At 42.6% G+C, this 25,326-nt stretch overlaps 1 non-coding gene across 1 annotated transcript; it reads left to right on the forward strand.

Annotated features, from left to right (window-relative positions):
- Positions 1-23,608: 23,608 nt before the first annotated feature.
- On the forward strand, positions 23,609-23,712 carry LOC112134478 (small nucleolar RNA SNORD46). Its single transcript, XR_002915900.1, has one exon. It is a non-coding gene; the product is annotated as a small nucleolar RNA SNORD46 (small nucleolar RNA).
- The last annotated feature ends 1,614 nt before the right edge of the window (positions 23,713-25,326 follow it).

Below are 25,326 nucleotides of genomic sequence, written 5' to 3' on the forward strand. Positions count from 1 at the left end.
ACTAAAAATACAAAATTAGCCAGGCGTGGTGGTGCATGCCTGTAATCTCAGCTACTCGGGAGGCTGAGACAGGAGAATCGCTTGAACTCTGGAGGCAGAGGTTGCAGTGAGCCGAGATTGTGCCATTGCACTCCAGCCTGGGCAACAAGGTGAAACTCTGTCTCAAGAAAAAAAAAAAAAAAAAAGAAAGAAAAGTGCATTTGGTCTTTGTCTCCAGTTCCTGGCACACAGCTTCTAAAACCCTTGGGGTTTTCAGAGTGTTAGGAGTATCTTTTGTTGTTTGTAGGAGTCCCCTGACAAGCACATCAGAGTTGACGCAAGGTGGAGCCCCTAGATAGCTTCAGGATGGTTCTGGTCACCAGAAAGAACAAACATGTGATCAGAGGGGGTAAATTTCAGCCCCTGACCTCCAGGATGGGAGGTGGTCTGGAGACTAGGTTCTAAAAACTCTTGAATGATGAGATCCTGGGAGCTTCCAGGTTGGTGAACACGCTGATGACGTGTTGAGGAAATGGCACTTGGAGGACTGAGGGGCTCTGACCACCACTCTCACCATGGAAATCACTTCCATTTGGTTGTTCCTGACTTCTATCCTTTATAATAAACCAGTAATAGTAAGTAAAGCACTTTCCCGAGTTCTGTGAGCCATTCAGGGGCAAGGGAAGGGGGTGTTGCAGGAACCCCAGAATTTACAGTTGGCCAGGCAGAAGTGTGGGTAGCCCAGCCATTCCCTTTGTAGGTAACATCTGAAGTGGGGGCATTTTGTGGGACTGAGGCCTTAAACGTGTGGAGTCCAGTGCAATCTTTCAGTAGTTACTGTCAAAATTGAATTGAATGGTTGTACACACAGTTGGTGCCAGAAAATCAGAGACTTGGTATTGGAAACCCCACATACATTTGATGTCAGAGGTGATGTCAGAAAAAAAGATGAAAAAAAAAATCACACTTTCAAAATTACCAGAATGTGTATCTTTGACCTAGAAACTCCACTTCTAGGAATTATCTTACTGACACACTTAGCAGCATGCAAAATGATATAAATACAACCTTATACATTTTGGCATTGCTTATAGCAGTAAAAGAATGGAAACAGCCAAATTGTCATCTGTATGGGAACTAGTTAAAGTATTGAACATATGTACAATGGAATTCTATATAGCTATAAAAAAATTGAAGAAGCTCTATATTGACATGGAAAGATTCAAGATACATTGTTAATTGGGGGAGAAAAAGCAAGATGTAGAACACTGTTTATAGTATGCCATATCTTATGTTAGATGAAAGAGGGGGCTGGGCACGGTAGCTTATGCCTGTAATCCCAGCACTTTGGGAGGCCAGGGCAGGAGGATCACTGGAGCTCAGGAGTTCAAGACCAGCCTGGGCAACATAGGGAGACCCCATCTCTACAAAATAAATAAATAGATTAGGCAAGGATGATGGTGCATGCCTGTTGTCCCAGCTACCCGGGAGGCTAAAGTGGGAGGATCACTTGAGCCCAAGAGGTCAAGGCTGCAGGAAGCCAGGTTTGCACCACTGCACTCCAACCTGGGTGACAGAGTGACACCCCATATCAAAAAAGAAAAAGAAAGAGGGATAAAGAATTTAGACTTTCATTAGCTTTTACTTACATTTCTTAAATCTCTGAAGGATAAGAAACTAACACCAGTGGTGGCTGCTTGAGCAGGGAGAGGAGCAGGTGAGGCACAGGGAGGGAAGGACATTTTGTACTGATGGGTGAACCACACAGATGTAATACCTATCCAAGATAAATAAACACCTGTATACTCACAGCAGGTAAACTTAGAAGGGACTTTAGAGATCCTATTCCACCCTCTCCCCACTATAAAGATGTGGAAATGGTGGCCCCAAAGGCTCCCTGGCTCAGCCAGCTCTCAGATCTGGTACAGGATTGGCACCAGAATTCAAGGTGCACAGCTCCCAGGTTCAGTGCTCTTTCAAACATACCCCTAGACTTGCCCCTACCTAGGGCAGAGCACAGCAAGATGTGGGCAATATCTTTGGATCACTAGTCCCTGACAGAGAACGTGCCCCCTCTTTATGAAAAGTTTTCGGAATGAATAAACATCGTATTGCACTTTCTGTGAGCCTCAAACCTCTGGCTAAGCTAATTAATTAATTAATCAAAGTGATGGCGATTTACATTCCCCAACCGTGATCATCACATTTTCCTGGAGGCCATGAATGGTAGGATCACAGGCTAAGGAAACTTGTCTAGGGAGGAGCCCTTTACCACCCATCAAGTGAAATGCCATTAGACAATCTCCTGCATTTCACCTTCTTGCAGAATCAACTTACGTACAGAACAAGAAAGGGAAGAAACTGATTAGGTGGATACAGCCGATGTTTAACATACTTAACATAGCAACTCAGTAGAAGAGAAACTATTTATTTGCACAAACACTGGCCAAAAAAACCAGTGCCCATGGGGCATGGACTTTGAATTGTGTAGGCTGCAGTGGCGATTTGGTGGGTGGCATCTTGCATCATGCCTACCCTTTTCCTTGGTCAAACTTAGCAATTTAACTCCAAACATTCTTGCAAGAAGGCTGGCAGATGTGCCTTTCAAAACCTGGGATGTGAAGCAAATGAGCATCATCCTCTAATGGCGGCCTGCTACCCATGCCCAGACAGACACGGCACTCACACTGGCCAGGGGCAAAACCTCAGAACCCTCCAGAACATAACTGTTCATCATCCATAATGTGTGACAAACCAGGATGTGTCTAAACAGGCCAGGAGAGTTCCGAGGGGGACAAGCTAAGTAAGACAATAAACACGTTGTAAGGCAGATTGAGTGAGGCCATCAATGATGGATAAATGTTTGGTAAATCAAAGAGATCTAAGGCTTACAAGGACAGCCCCATTGGAGAGCTTTTGGTCACAAATTAGAGGCATGCTTGGGTCCTTAGACACGCTGAGTTGACTGCTGCAAAGAGAGCAAGAGCGATCAAAGCAGCCAGAGGGAGAACGGGTAAGTGAGATGAATGGAGATCAAATCCCATTATAACCAATTCTATTACAAAGAAAATTTCACCTTAACAAAAATATATCCAAGCCCCAGGCATTGGCCCATAATAATCATATATTGTTCAAATAACCTGGTGGGAAGCATGCTGTTCTTCAGTTCTTCTGTAACAGTCCCTAGCTATCACAACAGTCCAGCTCACACATCCCCATTTACCACGTGATGAATTACTGGCAGCGTGTGACAATACCCGCATTCTTTTCCAACCCCCTGACTGTGGGAGGTGACATTTGAAATGCCCTCTTGGAGGGTGATGTTCTGAAAAACTTTGAGGAATTGGTCTTCATAAGAATCTTTACCTCATCTCATAGTTTCCATCAAATTAGCTGCCTGGCTCCAGGATCATTATGAAGATAATTTAAAATGTTAGATAAACATCTCCATAGATGCAGAAAAATATTGGGGTTCGGGGAGGTTATAAAGATATAAACCTTGGTTATTTGCTTACATTTGAACCCAATCTTTTATTTACTTTTAAATTTCTATTAACTTTTTCAGATGCAGAATTTTTTATTTTTAGGGGCTTAAATATAAGATTATTTCTTCTTTTTTTCTGTTTTAATTTTATTATACATATTTAAAGTATATAACATGATGTTTTAATATACATATAGAGAATGAAATATTAATAGTTACTATATTGCATTAAAATATCAATTTTCCCACAAATTTGCCCATTTTTTTATATATAGTAAGAGCACCTAAAATCTACTCTTCTGGGAAAAATCTTGAATGCATAACAATGTGTATCATAGCTTTGCTTTTAACAGAAAAAGACTTGGAAACAACACACATGTTTATCAACAGAATACATAAATAATGATACAATGGAAAAGTGCATAGTTGTCAAAATTAAGAAACCTAGGGCTTACATGTATCAATTTGGATCCATTGTATAAAAAAAAAATTTCAGGCAGATATATGCAGTATGATGCCTTTATATAAAGTAAAAAGTACACAAAGCAAGATATTAAGGACATATGTGGCCAGATGCTGTGGCTCCATGGGATTACAGTAGCCTGTAAACCCAGCAGTTTGGGAGTCCAAGGCCAGAAGACTACTTGAGGCCAGGAGTTCAAGAGTAGCCTGGGCAACATAGCAAGACCCTGTCTCTACAAAAAAATTTAAAAATTGGCCAGGTGTGGTGGCGCATGCCTGTAGTCCCAGCTACTCTGGAGACTGAGGATGGAGGATCACTTGATCCCAGGAGTTTGAGGTTGCAGTGAGCTATGATCCTACCACTGTACTCCTGCCTGGGCAACCAAGCAAGACCCTGTCTCTTTAAAAAAAAAAAAAAAAAAAGTGTAGCTATTAAACATATAAATACGTGATGCATGGAAATGAAAACATCAAAGTTAGAACACTTGTTTCATCTTGGGACAAGATAACTATGGTGGGTTTCAACTATACTTACATATTTTGTTTCTTAAACTGAGAAGAAGTTGCATAGTATTCATACAGGAGTGCTGGGAAGGGAAGGGCATGGACCCTTTAAGTGAAAGGAAGAAGGGAGGGGGAGTGCTGGGTAGAGGAGGGTGTGGTCCCTGGTTAGGGCTCTACCCTACGGACCCAGGTGAGGACAGGCACTTGTGACTTCTCCCAAAACATTGCATTTCCCAAGACCACCCTGGCTTGCCACGCCCCCATCCTGAGCCTATAAAAACCGAAGACCCTAGCAAGGCAGACCCAGAAGCTGTTGGACGGGAGAGGAACACGTCGGCAGAAGAAGACAAGCAGCTGGATATCGAGAGGACATCGGGGGAACATCGAGGGGAGCATGCTGGCAGAAGAACACACCAACAGAGGGACACCCGCACTCTGGCTGATCTCAACCCGCAGGACAAGGCAGAGTTTGGCTGGGGCAATCGGAGGAACTCCAGGGAAAAACCGTCTCCCTTCTGGCTCCCCCATCGATGGAGAGCTACTTCCACTCAATAAAACTTTGCACTCATTCTCCAAGCCCACATGTGATCCGATCCTTCCGGTACACCAAGGCAAGAACCCAGCATACAGAAAGCCCTCTGTCCTTGCAACAGGTAGAGGGTCTAATTGAGCTGGTTAACACAAGCCTCCTATAGACGGCAAACGAAAAGAGCACACAGCAACACACGCCCACTGGGGCTTCAGGAGCTGTAAACATTCACCCCTGGACGCTGCCGTGGGCTCAGAGACCCACAACCTGCTCGTCTGTATGCTCACCTAGAGGTTGGAGCAGCCAGGCACTGAAGAAGCGAGCTACTCCCTCTGTCGCACACCCAAGGGAACCTTTCCCATTTCAGTATTCATTAAATAGTCTCTGGAGTTTTTAAAAATATCTAAAATATTTCCCAATTTAAAACAAAAAGGAGTCACTGACCAAGAAAATTTGGAATACAAAATTTCGCATTTGCATTCCTGGCCTCTCTAAATTAATGTGTCCAGCCCACATTACCCACACCTCTGCCTCTCATCTCAGTAGCTGGTCTTATCCTGAGCTATGCGTGTCTTATCTCCCATTAACCAATAATGTAGCTGATAATCCTGTGACTCTGGTCTTGAGAGTAGGCCAGGCCTCTATTGAAAACAAGTTCATGGAAGTCCTTTATTTAACTTGCATGAGATTGCTAGTTTATCAGCTAGGTACTAGCAATTTTTTATTATGATTATTATCAACGTATATTCAGAAAATAAGTTTCTTAAATGTCTTTTCATGATGACTAAAGTAATATGTAGTCATTATATAGAATTTGGAAAATAAGTACCAAGAACAAAATGAAAATCACTTGTATTACCACCATCCAGAGGCACTGTAAACCAATATGTATATTTATAACATCAGAATCCCCCTGAAACATAATTATATATCTTTATTGTTTTCACTTGGCGTTTCCTTTGACAACATAATTTTATTAGCAGAGTAATATTTCATCTCAGGGATGAATCAGAATTCATCAACCATCTCCACACTGTTGAACACAAAAAGTTTATTTTTTTCCTCTAAAAAAATATATTCAACACAGTACTTGTAGTTAAAAAAAAAAAACACTTCTTTTCCACTCAGATTTCAAAGATTCACATAATTGTGATTAAATTACAAGATCACCAAGTACAACGGGTTTGGGAATAAACAGAGTAGATTCTTAGAAGGCAAGAAACTCTATGAAGCCTTTAGTGCAATCCTGGCGTCTATCAGAGCATGTTACTGCAAGAACTGGGAGCTGGGTAATTGAAAATCAGTTAAGAGAGTAGAATCGCTGAATCCAAAAGGTTTGTTATTTATGTTTATTTGACAGATATTACCCAATTTCCCTTCAGAAGTTCATAACTTACATATGAAACATCAACCATGAAAAGGATAGTTTCTCTGCATCCTGACCACACAGAACACTGCATTTTTATCAAACTTACAAAAGGTTTGCTAATCGATAAGACCAAAACAATGGTATCTCATTTTTGTTTTGATTTGCATTTAATTATTAGGAAAACTGAGCCTACGTCCATGCTTCTTTGGCTGTTCATGTTTCTTTTTATGTTACTTCCCCATGTATTCATTGACCTAAGTATGTTTCAGCAATTCTTCACTCTTCTGGCCAGGCATGGTGGCTCACACCTGTAATCCCAGCATTTTGGGAGGCCAAGACGGGTGAATCACCTGAGGTCAGGGGTTTGAGACCAGCCCAGTCAACATGGCGAAACCCTGTCTCTACTAAAAATACAAAAATTAGCTGAGCATGATGGCGCACACCTGTAATCCCAGCTACCCTGAGGCTGAGGCATGAGGATCACTTAAACCCGGGAGGTGGAGGTTGCAGTGAGTCAAGATCATACCACTGCACTCCATCCTGTGTGACAGAGCAAGACTCCGTCTCAAAATATGTATATATATTCTTCACTCTTCTGATCTCTCTCAGTGGTACCCCTCCCAAGTCTTAAACCTTTATGACTTTTTCCTGTTTCTTTTGTCATCTTCATGGATATGGGGAAGGAGGAGAGACAAACCTGTATATCTAGTCTGAAATCAATTTTTCCCAGACTTTTAGAATCCATAGACTTATACAACTTAAAAATGGGGATTGTCAGTTCTTTGTTTTGCTAAGTTAGGACAATTAAGGAGGAAAACCTCCTACCATCCATTTTGACCATTATTTTATTCAAAAAGGAGAGAGGAGGTGCAGATGGGTAAGTGGTGTGAGGGGAGAGGACATTTGAATATATCTACAGGAAAAGCAAGAGCACAATTTCCAAGCTAAGGATGGCCCATCAGAAGGACAGCTGCTAACCTTACACCAGTGTTTTCACTGAGAAGGATGAAAGCTTTGCCACCTGTCTCACGGTACCTCTCTATGGACTGGCATTTGGGAACCTCTGCCCTGGGAACCCACACCGTCCACTTCTCTTCCTGGAATTGCCCCTCCCACCACCACAAGCACCCCCAGCCTAGGCTGCTAAGCATCCTTGAGCACTTTCACTACCAGGGAATATTTGTGGTTGATACAGAAACCAGGTCAGACAGCGCCGAGGTTTCAAGTAGACCAGAGGAAGGCCAAAAGCCTTGTCCAGTGAGGGGATTCACACGGTACCATGCAGAGAGTTAGAACGAGGCCCCTCCATCTCCACTCAAACCATTCCTGCTGCCACCTGTGATCTTAATCCTGCTCTTAAGTCTAGGATGGCTACAACACTTCTACTGATCCCCACTGTGAGTCCATCCCACACTGCCCCTACAAGAATCTTGCTGCCTTGACCCTTTTGCCCCATGCTGAAAGCCTTCACTGCCATCCCCTTTTCCCTCCCCCCACCACACACCCCTTCTTACCCTTGACCCAAACTATTCTTGCAGACTGATCTTCCATAAGATGCTTTCTGAGGGAGTATTGCTTTTGCTGCCCAGCATAATTTATATACTTTACATTGTATAATTTAGCAATTCTTAGATGCCTGGCACCATTCCAAGCACTTTTCACATGTTTCATTATTACCCTCCCCTTCTTTTTGCAACAGACCCCAGAGGTGGTGTCATGACCCTCCCTCAGCCATCCGTGCTCTCCTGGGAACCTGCATGTTCAGAGACATACAGAGAAAGAGGGGCCTGGGGCAGGGCATGGAAGAGGAAGTTCATGAGCAGCTGCTGCTGGGCGTCCCCACTGCTTCCCTGCCCTGGCAGAGACCCCTGTGTTCTTCCAATAAATCCTCCTGGGACTGAAGCCACTGGTGCTATTGCTTATCATCCCCAAATCCCCAACTCATGGGTGTGCACTCCTGAGGACCTGCCCCCAGTCCTGCCTCACATGGCCACTCCTTCCATCTTTAATGCCCTTCCCTGACCACCACCCCCAATCTCATCCCAAGGCATGGTTCAGAGGCTACCCGCTCTTTAAAGCTTCTCTGGGTACCTTAGCAGAAATTGGTCTCTCCCTTCTCTGATGCTCCCAGCACTTTCTCACCTTCAGCCATAAGCACCCTCCTGTTTCTTTGTGCACATGTCTTCCTTGCTTCCTGAGGTCAGGATACTGTTCTACACCTTTGATCACTCATTATTTCCTACTCATTGTAAGTGCTCAATAAATATCTGTTAAGAAATGCATGGGAAAAGAGTCTCTCCCAGGGAGCAAAATTCTTTTGAGGAGTTGTCTATGGCAAGACATTCACTAAACAGAGCCATTCAAAGATGTAATGAATATAGGAAGCCTCCTATCACTGAGGCACTCACAAACAGGCTTGTTGGGAATGCCAGGCAGGTGACTGACATCTCAGATGGGGCCTGGGGAGGGCAAGGCAGGGGTGGTGGTGGGGGCTAGAAGTGGATGAAATCGCTTCTAACTATTTCATCTTGTGGAAAGCATCTGGGGCTTTGAAAGTCATATGGATGCAGGATCCCTAATATAACACTCACTTGACTCACGTAGCCTTTGTTTGAACACGTGGTCCAATCTCCTTTCTTGGTTTTCAGGTTTTAATTAAAGAGGAATGGTGCCAGGAATGGCACTGTCAGCCCTGACTCATCCATTCTCCTGGACTTAATCAGGACTGACCTCCCAAAGGGATGAAGTTTGGGGTGGAACATTCTAGACAGCCATCAACTTAGAGCAGTATTTCCCAAAAAGCTGCTTCTCAGAGGTCTATTAGAAGTCTTGTAAGTAAATAAATAGAGGTTGAGTTTGAGGGGAGGGGTCTTCATGATCAAATAAGTTTAAGAAATGTTGCATATTATACTCCCCTTAGATGTTAGCAGTATACATTTAGCAATAAAAGACTCTAAGAAACCTTGCAATGTAGAAATCTGTTTGATTTCATCCAACACAGCATATTTTCCAGGCTGGTTTTCCCACTAGACACTTCTTTTGGAAGGCAGGTTTAAGAAACACTAACCCTGACAAGTAATAACCAAGAAAGCCACAATTTAGGACTAGGGCTCAACACCTGAGTATCCCAGGTCAGTGGGTTTAGCCTCTCAGGGCAGACAGAATGCCCATAAACATTTGTCCCTGAAACTCAATCATTTGAGGGATCATCCCAGCCCTGAATTGGGGCTGACGCAGGTTCACACCCTGTGCCTTGCATGGTATCAGTAACTACCCTGGATAACTTGGAAGCAGTCAGAAATCTACAATTAACCAGAGGGATGACAGTGTGGAGGGAAACACAGAACGTCCTCTTTTCTACTTTTCTTTCATCTCTTTCCCCATTTCCACTCTTGTTTCTGGTTTCCTTTCACAACCTGTTACATATGTATCGGCTAGACATCCAGAAAGTTACTCCCAAAGAGTCTCCCTCTCCCCACCACCTCTCCAGATCAGCAGAAACATTAGGAAACCAAGAAAACATTACAAAGTCCTTGTTGATTGGGTCCGCATTATCTTATAACTTTCAGTAGAATTTTGGGTCCTTATGGAAACAAACTTTAAGATGATCCAGTTTAACCTGCTTCCTCTCTGAGGTCCAGAGGGGTAACATGGCTTGCCCAAGGTCACACAACTAGTGAGTGCAAGAGCAAGACTCCAACTGAGGTCTCCTGTCTCCAAGAATGGTGTTATTTCTACTGCACTGCAGCAGTCTGTTCATTATGTAAATCCCCAGAGCATCAGCTTGAGTCCCCAAAAAAGATCAAATCATGATTTATGTCACTTCTAAGTTTACAGAGGATTACATTCAGAATTCTCTTCCCTGTGAGGTCAGAGCCATGCTTCCCATCACAGACTGGGATGGTACCCAAGCCAGCACAGTTGTGCATGCAGAATGACAGCCTCCACATTTAGACAATGACTCATCCCTTTGAATGTCACTGGGCTTGGAATGACTGGAAAGAGAAGGAAGGAAGGATAGCGATGTTGAAATCTCAGTGGTGTGCTGATGGAGACACACTCCTGCGAATGAAAACCAAAAATGAATGCTTCTGTTCCCTCACTGGCTGATACCCAATTAAGACTTTGATACCAATAAAACTTTGAGAGCCAGGCATTGCTTTAATAAGGAAAAGAGTGAGTTATACGTGCAGGAAAATGTCTACAAACATCCTAAACTTGATTGCTTTTTGGGTAATGCTAATTTGTGAAGAGCAGTGAGAAATGCACGTGGGATGTAAAGACAAGTTAGTGGTCCACACTGATGAACAGGACTTTGCTGTTGATGCCTGCTGCAAACCTAGGAAATAATCTCCAGTCACTGCCCTCCAAAAGCTAACAATTTAATGAGAAGCCAGAATGAACACTTGGCAGAAACACACAACGATATGGTATTTAATTTAAAGAGAACACCATATTCTGGCATTGGAGAAAAACATCAAGGATGATCCAGGTGAGATGGAGTTAATCAAAGAGGACTTACTGAAGAGGTATGAGGTTTGTGCCATGAGATTTGGAAGGAAGGAAAGGCCAGATGGCAAGAAGGCTAGGAAGCAGATGCCCAAAGCAGGTGAATGGCTTGTACATATGCCCAGAAGAGGAGAAATGATGAATGCAGCAAATCCTCACATCAGGAAGATAAGGCTGTTTATATTCACATATTTTTCTACACTCCTCAAAGCAAGTTACCCCATTCTATGTGGACAGTGACTTCAGGAAAGAGGTAAGACAGGGATCAAGTTCATTTTACAAAGGAAGAAACAAGTTTAGTAAGATAAAGCTTGCCTTAGGGCTTATAGCCAACAGGTGATAGAGCTAAATCTTAAACCTAGGTCTTTAGACTCCACCTATAGAGCATTTGGGGGTTCCCTTAACAATCCTCTTAATCATAAACAAAAACATAGACAAATTAATATCTTTTAAAATATCCCAATCAGGTGCAGGTATGGGATGAGGGAATATGCTATATACTTTCCAAGTTATAAATTACCTTGTTATTTATAAATAGTTACAAATTTGACCTGTTCAATTTGTTAGTCAAGAGTCATGGAAAATAAGTTAATGGAGTCAAGATCACAGTTTCAACATCTCAGGAAGAATGGTTGAGAACATAGCTGTAAGCTATTGATCTCTTAGCTCACTAAAGTACACCAGTCTGCAAAAGTCTGAGGTAACAGGGTAGCAAATAGAGGTCTTGATATTAGAAAATGAATCTCTCAAATGCACAAATCCCCGCAAATGGAAAAATATCTCCAAATACCTACTTAACAATGAAGTGCACAAAATCTTTACACATGCAAAAACTGGGATATTATTGTTAACTTGAAGTTAAACTGGGCTGGATACTTAACTCTTTTCCCTCTTATAGCCTGAATTCAGAAACTTCCAGCTGGAATCCAGCCACGTCTTTGCACAAAATCATCCACTCTTAAAGACTGTCAGATTCAAAATTGCTTAACTTTCATCCCTAATTAAAAAGGCCAGAAGAATGCTTGGTAAATACTTTGGGTCTAATTAAGTCTGATTGCTTTGTAAAATGGAATCAGTGTATTCGACTTCTTACATTTTGAAATTCCAAGGTTATTTATGCTCTTAATTTGCCACAAATGATAACCTCTGTATGTGGAATTCAGTGGTTCAAGAGCACACGAACCGCAAGATCAACCAAATTCTCAGGTACTGTGAAAGAGGCTATGCCTTCTGCCATCGCTTTATCTCTCTGCAACACTATGATCCTCTACCCTCACACACATGAAGAGGTCTCGGGATCCCTTCTCTTCTCATTGACCTTTTCTCCCTTGTCAATGGTCCTCATACTTGGCTGTACATTAGAATCACTAGGGAGCTTTAAAAATACTCGTGGCTGGGTGCCACCCCCAGAAATATTGATTTCATTGATTTGGAGAACGGCCTGGTGTTGGAATGTTTTAAAGCTTTTAATAGGCAGCTAAGCTTGAGAATGACTGCAGTTCAGCGATCTTGTCCAGTGCCTAGGTTTTAAATCCATCCACAGGCTATGACTCCCAAATTTAATCTTCTGTTTGAGCTCTCCCCTGAGTTCCAGAATTATTCATTCAAACTGCTTACTTGGCATGTTCACTGGGTATCTAAAATGCTTCACAAACTTCAGAAGTTGAAAATACAACTCTTGATTTCTCCTGGCTTCCAACATGTTTCTCTTCCAGTGGCTCCCGCGGTAGTAAGTAGCTCAAACCAAAAACCCAGAAGCCATCCTTGACGCCTCCCTTTTCCTCATATTCCACAACAAATTCATGAGTAAAGTCTTGTTTGTTCTACAACCAAAGTAGATTTCATACTCATTATGGTAGACAGCCCCAAATGGCCCCCAAAGAGCCCTGCTTCCTGATATCCATACCCTGTGTAGTCCCCTCCCACATTGTAGAAGGGTTTGAACTGCATGACCAATAACATGTGGCCAAGTTGACGGCATCTCACTTAGAGATTAGATTAAGAAAAGATTGCTCACGCGGCAGGGAATGAAAGCCTCTGGCCAACAGCCAGCAAGGAATGGAGGCTTCCAACAATCACACAAGTGAGCTCCGAAGTGAATTCTTCAGTCCACTTTAACCTTGAGATGGCTGCAGCCCCAGCCAATGATTCAATTTAACATCGTAAGAGACAGTGATTCAGAAACACCCAGTTAAGTTGCTCCTAGATTTTTAGTCCTCAGAAACTGTGAGATACAAGTGTTTATTGTTTTACGCTGCTAAATTTGGGGGTAATTAGTTACACAACAACAGATAATGTACCCATCTACATTTTTGCATCTCATGATTACCATGCTACCTCAACCTGCCTCTTTTCTTATCTGCACTCCTGCAGTAGCCTTCTAACCTGTCTCCCTTTCCCATTTCTGCTCTTCAAGAATTTGTCATCCACATTTATATTTTTTAAATGAAATTTGTTCACATCCCTCTCCCGTTTAATATCCTTCAATGGCTTCCCAGTTGACTCAGAATAAAAACCAGTGCCCCCCAAATAGTCTTTCACAATCTGATTCCAATCTATATCTCGAACTTATTCTCATTTCTCTTTTCCCATTTCTTACCATAATCCAGCTATATTGGCCCTTCATTTTATACCAAGACTCTTGATTTTCTTTATGGTTGGAGGGCTAGGACAAAGAGGGAAATTCTAACAACAGGGAACAGGATCCTGGTAACACTGTTCACTACAAAAAATGACTTTCAGCCACATCTCTGAATGTTTTCTTTGGGCTTGAAGGCAAAGTAGTGTGGTGTGGAATAAGAATAGGTGCTTTTGCTTCTGGCAATATGTTGAACTAAATGAGGAGAGAGCACCTTCCCAGTACAGAACATCAAAATACTGGCTAAAACATAAAACATATTTTTAGATCATGGCTGAATTAGCAGGAGAATAAGGAAAACAATCAGAGGAAATAAATATGAGGGAATAAAATTCAATGGGGATAAGTAAGCCACAGAAGCATTTTCCTTTAGGAAATCCTTGGATTTCCTAATGGCCTAGAGACATATAAGACACATAAGAGACACACATGAGACTGGAGAAAAATCCTAGGACCCGAGTAGAATGGGACTTTTATTAGCAGGAATGCCCATGAAATGACACCTCAGTGGCATCACAAAAAAGGATTTTTCTGACTCAGCCTTGGCCCTTAGAGTAAGAAGGTGGCAGGGAGAAAAACATCTTACCTAATATTTCCTACCACAAGCTAATATTTATAAGGTTTCAAGGCTGGAATTCATACCACCTGTGGGTCCAGAAGGTAAAAATTAAAAACTCCAAACTTAGTTTAAAGTGTTCCCAGATGGATAATGCTCTAAGAATCTGGCACAAACAACACAAATCCTCTCTGAAGGAATGAACCCTCAACTTAGACCTCTTGTAATTTTTACAAGTAAAGAGAAAATCCCTACATGCATGGGAATACAAGCCAACGTGAGTAAGAATCAGCAGAAATAATAAATTGCAGAATCAGACCCATAGAGCCCACAGGTATTGAATTATCAGATAAAGAATTTTAAATAAGTTTAATATAGTTAAAGAAATAAAAGGGAATTTATAATATTACAAAGGAGCAAGAGATTATCAAAGTCAAACCAAATAGTTTTAAAAACCAAATATAACTTACCTTAAAATGAAATCATAATAAATTAAATTCAAAACTCATTGGATGGGTCAAACAGCACATTAGACACAGCAAAAGTGTATCTGGCACAGTGTAAGATACAGCTGAAAAATTACCCAGAATGCACCAGGGAGAAAAAGGTGAAAAATATAAATAAGTGGTAAAAAGACAGGAAAGAAAGAATGAGAAGATGCAACACAAGTATAATTGGGGTCCCAGAATATGCAAATAGGAAAAGGAAGAAGAAATATTTGAAAAAATAATGGCTTCGAATTTTTCAGAGTTGACATCTGTATTAGACCATTCTCACGCTGCTAAATAAAACATATCCAGGACTGAGTAATTTATAAAGAAAAGAGGTTTAATTGACTCACAGTTCTACATGGCTGGGGAGGCCTTACAATCATGGTGGAAAGCAAAGACACATCTTACATGGTAGAAGGGAAGAGAGAGTTTGTGCAGGAAAACTTCCATTTATAAAACCATCAGTTCTTGTGAGACTTATTCACTACCACAAGAACAGTATGGTGGAAACCACTCCCATGTTTCAATTATCTCCACCTGGCCCCACCCTTGACATGTGGGGATTATTACAATTCAAGGTGAGATTTGGGTGGGGACACAGCCAAACTGTATCAACACCGCTTCTCAGTTTCAGGGAATCCAACCAATTCCAAGCAAGACACATCACAATAAAATTGTAGAAAACCAAAGTCAAAAAGAAGATCTTAGAAACAACCAGGGAGTTTTTTAAAAGAAGAGGGAAAAGCACTACTCAAGGAACGGAGATTACAAAGATTAGACTGACAGCTGACCTCCACAGCAACAATGAAAGCTAAAAAGTAGTAGAATGGTAACTTCAAAATGCTAAGAGAAAATCACTGTTGGCTGGGGGCAGTGGCTCACGCCTGTAATCCCAGCACTTTGGGAGGCTGCGGTGGGCAGATCATGAGGTCAGGAGATCCAGACCATCCTGGCTAACACAGTGAAACCCCGTCTCTACTAAAAATACAAAAAAAATTAGCCAGGCATGGTGGCACGTACCTGTATTCCCAGCTACTGGGGAGGCTAAGGCAGAAGAATTGCTTGAACCCGGAAGGCGGAGATTGCAATGAGCTGAGATCGCGCCACTGCACTCCAGGCTGGGCGACACAGCGAGAGTCCCTCTCAAGAATAAAAAAAAAGAAAAAAGAAAATCACTCTCAACTGAGAATTGTATTAAATATATGCATCGAAACTATAGTTCAAGAAAAAAGGAAAAATGAAGCTATTTTCAGACATACAAAAAGCTCATTACAACAGTCCTCCACTAAAGGAATGTCTGAACTAAAATATGTACCTTAGGAAGAGGAAAAATGATACTAGAAAAGGGTGAAATATAAGAATGACTATTAAGCAATAAAAAATAGTAAATGTGTGAAAATAAAAATAAATATGACTATATAAAGTATCACATACATATCTGATTTGTGGAATTACAATCAAGCTGATCATTGAAAAACAAAAAAAAAATTGAAATCTTTTACTAATGAAGTTTACTTTCTAGCTAGGGAAACTGACAATCATCAATTGAGGAAATTTAAAAAAGAAAAGAAAAAACAGATCATCTAAACAGTAACAAGTGCTACACAAAGAATTTAAATAGGATGATGTGAGAGCCAAAGACTTGGGAGCCACACTGGGCTTGGTGATCAGGGAAGACTTTTCTGATCAGGTGACATTCAAGCTGAGATCTGAATCACAGGAGGGAGCCAGCCACATAGTTGTGGAAAACAGCATTCCAGGCAGAGAGAAGAGTTAACACAAAAGCCCCCTCTCTGTCAGAATCAACATCTCTGAGTTTCAGTTTCTTCAGCTATAAAATGAGGATAACAGTTTCCTCATACTGTAAAAACCAACTTGGATGAGCTTTTGTATGTGAATTACTTTCAAATTTTTTAATTGTAATGTACATGGTAATGTTATAGAGACAGCCTTGCTTCCATAGGAATATACTGTGGACCAGCCAGAGCAAGACTTAAGTTCTAGGTTTGACAATTCTTGTGTAAACTTACTGAGATCCAGCATCCTCACTTGTTAAATGGGAATGACGCAGTTGTCATAAAGATTAAAGGGTGAAACAGTCATACAGAGCCTGGAACTGTGCCTGGCACACAGTAGAACTCATTAGGAATTAGTTTATTTCCCTTTCCTATGCTAAAATATTACCTCTTCTGTAAAGATGTTAGCGACCACCTCTATTTTCCATGCCCCGACTCCATCTAGAAGTTCTCTCTTCTCTGCTCTCCTATTGCACTTTACCTATAAGTCCCTCTCAATAACTCCTTCCCCCACCCCCATTTCTACCAGTGGTCTGTAAAAGTCGTAAGTTCACAGACCTTATTCTAGCCATCTTTTATTCTCCATAGTAGGTAATCCAGTGTCTCACACAACATAGGTATTTAATAAAATGTTTAAATGAATGGGAGAATGAACACATGAATTCAAGTTGGGATATCTCTACTACCAGGGAACCAACTATTCCACAAGGCAGCTAACTGCATGGCTATAGTTGCTTAAAAGTTCTCTCTCATATTGAGTTGAATGAAATCTGTCAATGGTAGATTTTACACTAATGGTCCCCAGTGAATCACATCTGTGGAATCCACACCCTTCTGTTGTCTGCAACCTTGACCCAGGGCTTGCCCATAAAAGTCACTGTAGCTAATGGGACAAACGTAATGCAAGTGGAGGCTTGATAAGTCCTGTTTTGGGGAGCTTACACTCTTGGCTTATAGCCATCACCATTAAAAGAAGCCCAAATTTTCCTCTTTGAGGATGAAAGCCCTCATGGTTCAAGGGACTCAGCTGAGCCCAGAGCCTTGCCAATCACAATGGGAGTATAGTCATGTCAGCCCAGGAAAAACAAAACCAGCAAAAGAACCACCTAGCCAACCCACAAAATTGTGAGAAATAATAAATTGTTGTTTTAAACCACTCCATTTCCAAGGTGGCTCGTTATCCAGAAATAGATAACTGAAACACTTCTCCCTTACCTTCTATACTCGATTTGTAAAAGCAAGTATGAGCCCTCTTCCATGTGACAAGCTTCAAATGGCTGAAGACAGATCTCTCCCTCCTGGGTCTTCTCCAAGCTGAACACCTTTCATTCTTCAATAGATTTTTACTATTGAAAAATTTCTCCAAAGGTGCTCTGGTTTACCCTTCTCTTTTACAAGCATAGGGCTCAGCATAGTAACATATTCATCATGTTCCAGCACGGTGACCCTTAGGGACACTGTAATTCCACTGCTCCAGATGCTCTGCTTCTTCCAGGAGCCCAAGCCAGGGTCCACGTGGCCTTTCTGACATCCTCATTGTGCAATGGTTCATATTGCATGAAGGGCCATAAATCCAAGGCCTTTTCTCATGAACTGCATGAAGTCACATCTTTCAAATCCTGCACATAAAAACTTTACCATTTAAACCTACATGTGCAAAGTGCTAAGTGCGATGGTGCGCCTATAATCCCAACACTTTGGGAGGCCATGGCAGGAGAACTGCTTGAGCCTAGGAGTTCAAGACAAGCCCTGGCAACATAGCAAGACCTCATCTCTACAAAAAATTTAAAAATTAGCCACACATGGTGGTATGTGCCTGTGGTCCCTGCTACTCAGGAAGCTGAGGTGGGAAGATCGCTTGAGCCTGGGAGATGCAGGCTGCAGTGAGCCATGGTCACACCATTGCATTCCAGCCTGGGCAATAGAATGAGACCCTGCCTCAAAACAAACAAACAAACAAGCAAACAAACAAACAAGCAAACAAGTGGGTTCCCACAAAATTGATCAAAATGGTTAGGAACTTTCTAAGCCAAAATTCTAAATATAGCAGTGTTTTTGCCTAACTTTCCTGATCACACTCTTCTAGCAAAATCTGTTCATTCCAGCTGTTGCCACTTTTCCTCCATTGTCTCCTAGCCCACCATATTAGTCTCCTCAGTCTGCCATAAAAAGTACCACAGACTGGGTGGCTTAAACAGCAAACATTTATTGTCTCACAGTTCTGAAGGCTGCAAGTTCCAGGTCAAGGTGCCAGCACATTCAATTTCTGGTGAGGACTCTCTTCCCGGCTTGCAGACAGCCACCTACTCTCTGTGTCTTCACATGGCCTTTCCTTCACATGTGTAGGTGGCAGTGGGAGCAGCATGCAAAGCCCTCATCCCCAAATATCATCACATGGAAATCAGGGCTTCAACCCATAAATTCTGGGGGATACAATTTTCAATCCATAATACTCACTATAATCAGCCTTTCAATTGGACCACTCAACTGAAACTGCCATCAGTGACCTCCCATGATGACATGAGAGAATGACAGAATGACAGAGTTAGTCATTCTCTCCTCCTGGGTCAAGGTTGCAGACAACAGAAGGGTATGGATTCCACAGATGTGATTCATTGGGGACCATTAGTGTAAAATCTACCATTGAGAGATTTCAACTCAATGTGAGAGAGAACTCCTGCTTTCTTTCATTGTCTTCAGAGGAAGCCCCCTCTCGGTTTCCTCCTGTTCATTGGCCATTCCTTCCCACTCTTTGCTGGGTCCTTGGACTTCCTCCCTTCTTTACCTATCCCCACTCTCTAAAGTCATCTGAACAGCTCCCAACATGATTTCTCAAGTCCTAACTTCTCCCCAGAATTTCAGACTCATAGATCAAATTGCCTACTAAATATCTTCATAGCACAATGGATGGCCTCAATTAAACCTATTTAAATAGGACTCTTGGTTTTCCACCACCCACCCCCAGACTACTCCCCATCTCAATAAATAACGGCTCTATTCCCAATGTTCCTGATTGCTTAGTCCAGAATTCTTAGGATCACTGACTCCCATCTCCACTCTGTATCTGATTCCATAACAGATTCTTGCAACTCTACCTGCAAAGTATCATCAGAATCCTACTATTTTCACTACCTCTATCACTCAACTAGTCTAAACCACCGCAGTCCTAATCTAGATTATTAGAATAACTGCCTAACTGGTCTCCCAGCTTTTGCCCTTGACCCTCACAGTAGCCTCCTCTGCAGGTGGCAGCCAGTCATCACATGAGACACAGTCGATCACACCTCTCAAAACCGGCCAGTGGCATCCTATGTCACTCAGAGTAAAATCCCAAATCATGACCATGGCCAGAACGCTCTGCACGATCTAGCCTTAGCTGCCTCCCTGCCCTCACCTCCCATCATTCTTGCCCTCACTCACTCCACCCCAGCCACACGTGGCTTCCTTGCTGCTGCACAAATTTTCCCAGCATACTCCTGCCTCAGAGACTTTGCATCTGCTGTTCTCACTACCCAAAAACACCCATCTCCTGAATCTCAGTAGATGCTCCCCTTCATTTTATATAGGTCTACTCTCACAGACCACCTTCTTGGAGAGGCCACCTTTCTGCAGTCAGGATGGCTGTCCATAACACTTACCCCTCTGGACACACGGGTCTGTCTCCCCCACTAGCATACAAGCTTTCCATGAGAACAGGAGGGCTTTGTTGCCTTCCCTGCTTGCATGCCCAGCGCTAGAACCAAGCCCAGCTCAGCCTGGGTGTTCAACATTAGTTGAATAAATAAGTTCATTATCCCTCTTAGCCTTGGCCCATCTGCAAATCGATCATGCATGTCAATGATATGTGTCCAAGAAACTGATGTTTTCACGTGGTCAAAAGATACAATCAAAAATAAGCTCTGTGGTAGGAGCAGTGGCAAACACAGCCTTAAAGATAAATAATCCTAGGTGCAGACTGGGGAGCACCCTAAATAACCAACCAGAATCTGAATTTTTTCCCCCTACAGACAACAGCCATTAAAGCTTTCTGTTTGTAAAATGATAGGAACTGTCTCATAGACAACTTTCATTGGGAACATTTTTAAAAAATATTACTTAGATCAATTTGGAAGCAACTTGACATTTTCTTTTTTCATTAATTGGCTTTGAGAACATGTTGACAAGTATGGTTCCTTTTGAATGGTCCCAAGTAATTCTCTGGACCAGGGCCGGGATCACCAGGTCACTTGCAAACAAATGCACGTGGCTGTGAATAAATAGATTTATGCATCTGGGTCTTCTGACCACGTTTTACACCCATAGCACATGAATTTCTTATGTAACACCTGTGCACAACTATATATAGCATACACAGAATCTTGTTTTCATATCTTACGTATAGGCTCTTGCCAGAACTTTCTTCCAAGCAAGGGAGTCGGAGAACAAAAGCCGAAGAAACAGAGTAGAAGAGGATGAACCAATCTGGCATCAGCTCGGCCACGCACACACCAAACTGTGATGAACTCACATGTGTACAAATATCCTGGCCCAACAGCTGCTTGCATTGACAGCTCCGTGGCAGCGGAGTGGCCGAGAGAATAGAAATCTTTTCAGCAGGAACAGGCTTGTGGTTGAAGAGTAAAGAGAGCAGTTGAGGCCATTCCGAGGATTTGTTCATGAATTTCAAGTGGATTACAGTCTCCTCCCGCCCCCCCACCCCCGGCCATTGCAGACAGCAGCAGACAGGGTCTGCAAGCGGCTTCAGAGAAAAATGCAGAGAGCCCGCCCTGCACAGGAGACCTGGAGACCCCAGTGCTCAGGAACTGAAACCAAAATTGTTTCCGTACTGTAGCTAGGAAGTGTTGTTTACATGTAGTTTTTGCCTAATTAAATTGTACCTGTCTTTGCCTCTAATTTTCTTACCTCCTTTCCAAAGCATCAGCTAATCTTTTATCTCACGATTCAATCTCACTCTCCCTCCCTTCTCTCCCTCTCTTCACACACTCTCTTTCTTCCCCCTCTTCCCTTCCCTTCCCTCCACTCCCTCCCACTTTCCCTCTCTCTCCTTCAGCTCCCTGGTTTCTCTGGGTAAGTCCCACGCTGACCTCCCCTCCCCTCATTTATCCATAGCTTATGCCGGAGCACAGATCTCTCTGCCCACTCCAGCAATTTCTTCCTATGCTACTGATGCATAAACACATGACTTACCACGTAAACAGTTTCTACGGAGGCTAACTACTCTGTTGACGTGCAGGCTGCAACAGCTGAGAAACCTTATGAATACTTACACACAAATAATGCACATCAGTGCTGACAAACACACAGGGGCCCAGAGGAAGGGAGCAGGTGGGCTTCGAGTTGGGCCTTGTAGACAGACTGCGAGGCACAGAGAAGCTGTTTCTTGGCCGCGGCATGCTTGCATGAGCTACATGGTGTCTTGGCGCTGGGTCTCTCCTCTGGAAGCCGTAGTGAGGCTTGGGGCTACGGGAGGATTTCTGGGAATGCGCTCAAATCTCCATGTAACTCCCAATATTTTTTCCCCTCCCATCAGAAAAGACCTCTAGGAGCAGCACGAGGCCAGAGGGGGCAGGCAACGGGTCTGGAGCCTGCACATTTCAGAGGTTGCCATAGCAACCCCCTTCCCACACATCCCCCTGCCTCCTCACCAAATGTTTGTCTCAGAGGCACTTCCGAGGGTTGGAGGTGAGCCCTCGGACCCTGCCTGGCCCCAGAATCCTGCCTACCATCCCTGCCCACACCAATCCGGGCACAGCCAGGGCCTGCCAAGAGGAAGGAGAGCACAAAGCTTCGGTTCCAGGCAGAGCTCATGAAATCAACTGTGATTTCCCCAGCTTCGCCGGCCTAAGCAATCTAAGTGGCATTGGGGAAAGTGGCATATGAGGGATTTGTGATTTCGGGAATCTGGAAGGAACAGGAAGAGATAAAACCTACACATTTTCCAACCTCTGTATTTTACAGATAAAGAAACTGAGGCCCAGAAAAAAGAAGTAGGGGCAGAACATGAACAAAAACCTTATTTGTCCACAGTCTATTTTGGTTCTTAACTTTAAATAATTTTTTTAAAAAGCTCAGTTACAGACTTTTTTTAAACTAAAGGGAATAGACTTAACTAGCTTTTTGGAGAGTACCAGGGGTATGAACGCTAAATAGTTGCTAAAAAGACACCCGAACAGAAACCATCCTTGATCTCTTCCTAGGCCAAAATTTAGGCTTCTAGGGGACTATTCAGGTTTGTTTGTTTGTTTGTTTTTAATTCCAGGTCACTTTTATATTAGAGCCTATGTGAATTGAGAAAACTAATTTTCTCACCATCAGTGTATCTTTAAAATCACTGGTCAAGGAATAATAATCCTTTTATATTGGTAAAATATGTTTTATTTATTCATACATTTCAGGGTGAAAATATTATACTTCTAATTTCAACCCTTGGGTCCAAATATAGTTCCCCTGAGAATGAGTCATCTATGACATTATAGGTGATGAATGGATGACAGAAATTTGCCCCCTTCCCTCTCCAATCATGGGGCAACTGAACTACAGAACTTATCTTCTTGGAAGAAGACATTTTCCCAAGTGGAATACAAGTTATGGGGGAATGAGAGGAGTCTTCAGGTTCATGGATGTAACATTTCCCATGCTGTGTTCTTCCCCACTCGTAAAAGTTTGATATTTAGCATCTGGCATTAAAAAAATCAATCCTGCCTAATGACACCCCTCATTCCTAATCTTTCCTTCCTTTCTTTGGTGAAAACCTTTGTGGAGTATCAGTTCACATTTTTCATTAGCATTTCTTCTGAGTTTCCTTAGATTTTACAAGTAGTTAAGCAATTAGTATACTTCTTAAACCTTTAAGCCAATAAATGCTTAGAATAACACAATGTGTAGTCACCACCAAGGTGACAGTGAAGCCAACCATATCATTTTCATCAGCTCATGGGAAGTGCGTACAATCAGTGTCTACAATGAGCATGTGAAAACTTAGAGCTTACATTTTACAATATGAAAAGCACTTTCCAAACATTTGCTCATTGTACCATAATCTTCTCAAGATTGGCTACACCGAGCAACTCGAACAGGTCTGTGTCTCAGTCATATTATAGCCTTAGTCCTTACCAATGCCTGGTACCTCACAAATGTCTTCTAGACTTTGTTAAGGGAATGGTGACTTTCCCTGAACCATTTAGCAGAGATTCAAACTTAGAGGTTACAAAGTAGCTGGTAAGTGTCAGAGTGAGACACAATGCCAAGGTTGTGGCTACTGGCAGATCATGACCTTGCTTTGAAAAGGGGGTACTGGAGTGATGAAAAAGTATCTTCAGGTGTGGCTGTGGCCACCTTGGCCACCTGTGTGTCACTTGCTAATGCAGGGACTTGTCATAGTTACACTGACTGTTAAAAAGAAACAAAGGAACAAAAAGGGAGGTGGGGTCAATTCTGGGAGTTCTTTTGGGGTAGGAACAGTAGAAAAAATAGAACCTGTGGTTGCTTTAAAAAAAAAATTATGTGCCATTGTGGTTTCTCCATGGATGGCTCTTTAATTTGTATGTATTCATTGTGTAATATAATCCTCCTTGTGGAACCCCGTATCTTTTTAAAATTTTTTTGGAGACAGGGTCTTACCTGTCGCCCAAGCTGGAATGCAGTGGGGTGATCCCGGCTCACTGCCACCTTGACTTCCTGGGTTCAAGCAATCCTCCTACCTCAACCCCCCAAGTAGCTGGAACTACAGGCACATGTCACCACGCCTGGCTAATTTTTGTATTTTTTGTTCAGACAGGGTTTTGCCACATTGCCCAGGCTGGTCTCAAACTCCTGAGCCCAAGTAATCTGCCGGCCTCAGCCTCCCAAAGAGGGAACCCCATATCTTCTTTTAAGCTATGTATTTTATAAATGTCTAGACTGTACAATTTTCATGTGTGTTTTTAAAGTTTGATGATGTGAGGGTCATTACCTATGGTAAATGGCCTATTTTGGTACCTCCTGTGCAGTTTTATAATTCTGCTGATTATGATAGCACCTTATGTTGAGTCAACCACAATAAAGATAGTTGCAGGGGGAAAAAAGAGAGTCACAGAGAGTTTAAGTGTCCCAGCTGGGAAATCTTTGGGATCATCTACAAGATACAGTGTAGTACCATGAGAAGATGAAGCCAGAGCCACCTCAGACCCAGCCTCGGCACTGCGGATTCCTAATGCTGCCAGCTTTGTGTTGTTGCTGTGGGCATTAAGTAAAAGAGTGTGATGGTGGATTTCATGTGTCAACCTGCCTAGGCTATGGTGCCCAGCTGTTTGGTCAAACACCACTCTGAATGTTGCTGTGAATTTTTATGATTTTTAAATAATTTTCTAGATGTAATTAAATTTAATTCAATAGACTTTGACCAAAAACAGATTACCCTCCGTGATGTGGGGGAGCCCCCTCCAATCAGTTGAAGGCCTTAGTAGCAAAGACTGAGGTTTCTTGAAGAAGGAGAAATTTTGCCTCAAGGATGCAACAAAGTTGGGCCAGGCACAGTGGCTCATGACTATAATCCCAGCACTTCAGAGGCTGAGACGGGAAGATTGCTGGAGGCCAGGAGATCAGCAGGGGCAACATAGCAAGACCTCATCTCTACAAAAATAAAGAAAAAAAATTAGTTGTATGTGAGCGCCTGTGGTCCCAGCTATTAGGGAGGCTGAGGTGGAAGGATCTCTTGAACCTGGGAGGTCTAGGCTGCAGTGAGCCATGATTGTGCCACTGCACTCCAAGCTGGGTGACAGAGCAAGACCCTGTCTCAAGGAAAAAAAATGCAATAAAATTATGTTTGTTTATCTGGAAAACCCTGATTATTCCATTAAGTCAAGCCCCAGCATGCCTTTGGCAGAGAAGGTACCCAATTGTATATTCTCTTCCATGATCCTCCTTGACTCTATCCCCATAGCCCCATCAACTATATGGGCTCCCACATTCAAGGCACCAAATGAGGAGACCCACAATATCATTAACCTCCCCAAGGTCATGACCAGTTTG

This window comes from Pongo abelii, chromosome 6 (assembly GCF_028885655.2).
Source record: "Pongo abelii isolate AG06213 chromosome 6, NHGRI_mPonAbe1-v2.0_pri, whole genome shotgun sequence".
Taxonomy (NCBI): Eukaryota; Metazoa; Chordata; class Mammalia; order Primates; family Hominidae; genus Pongo; species Pongo abelii.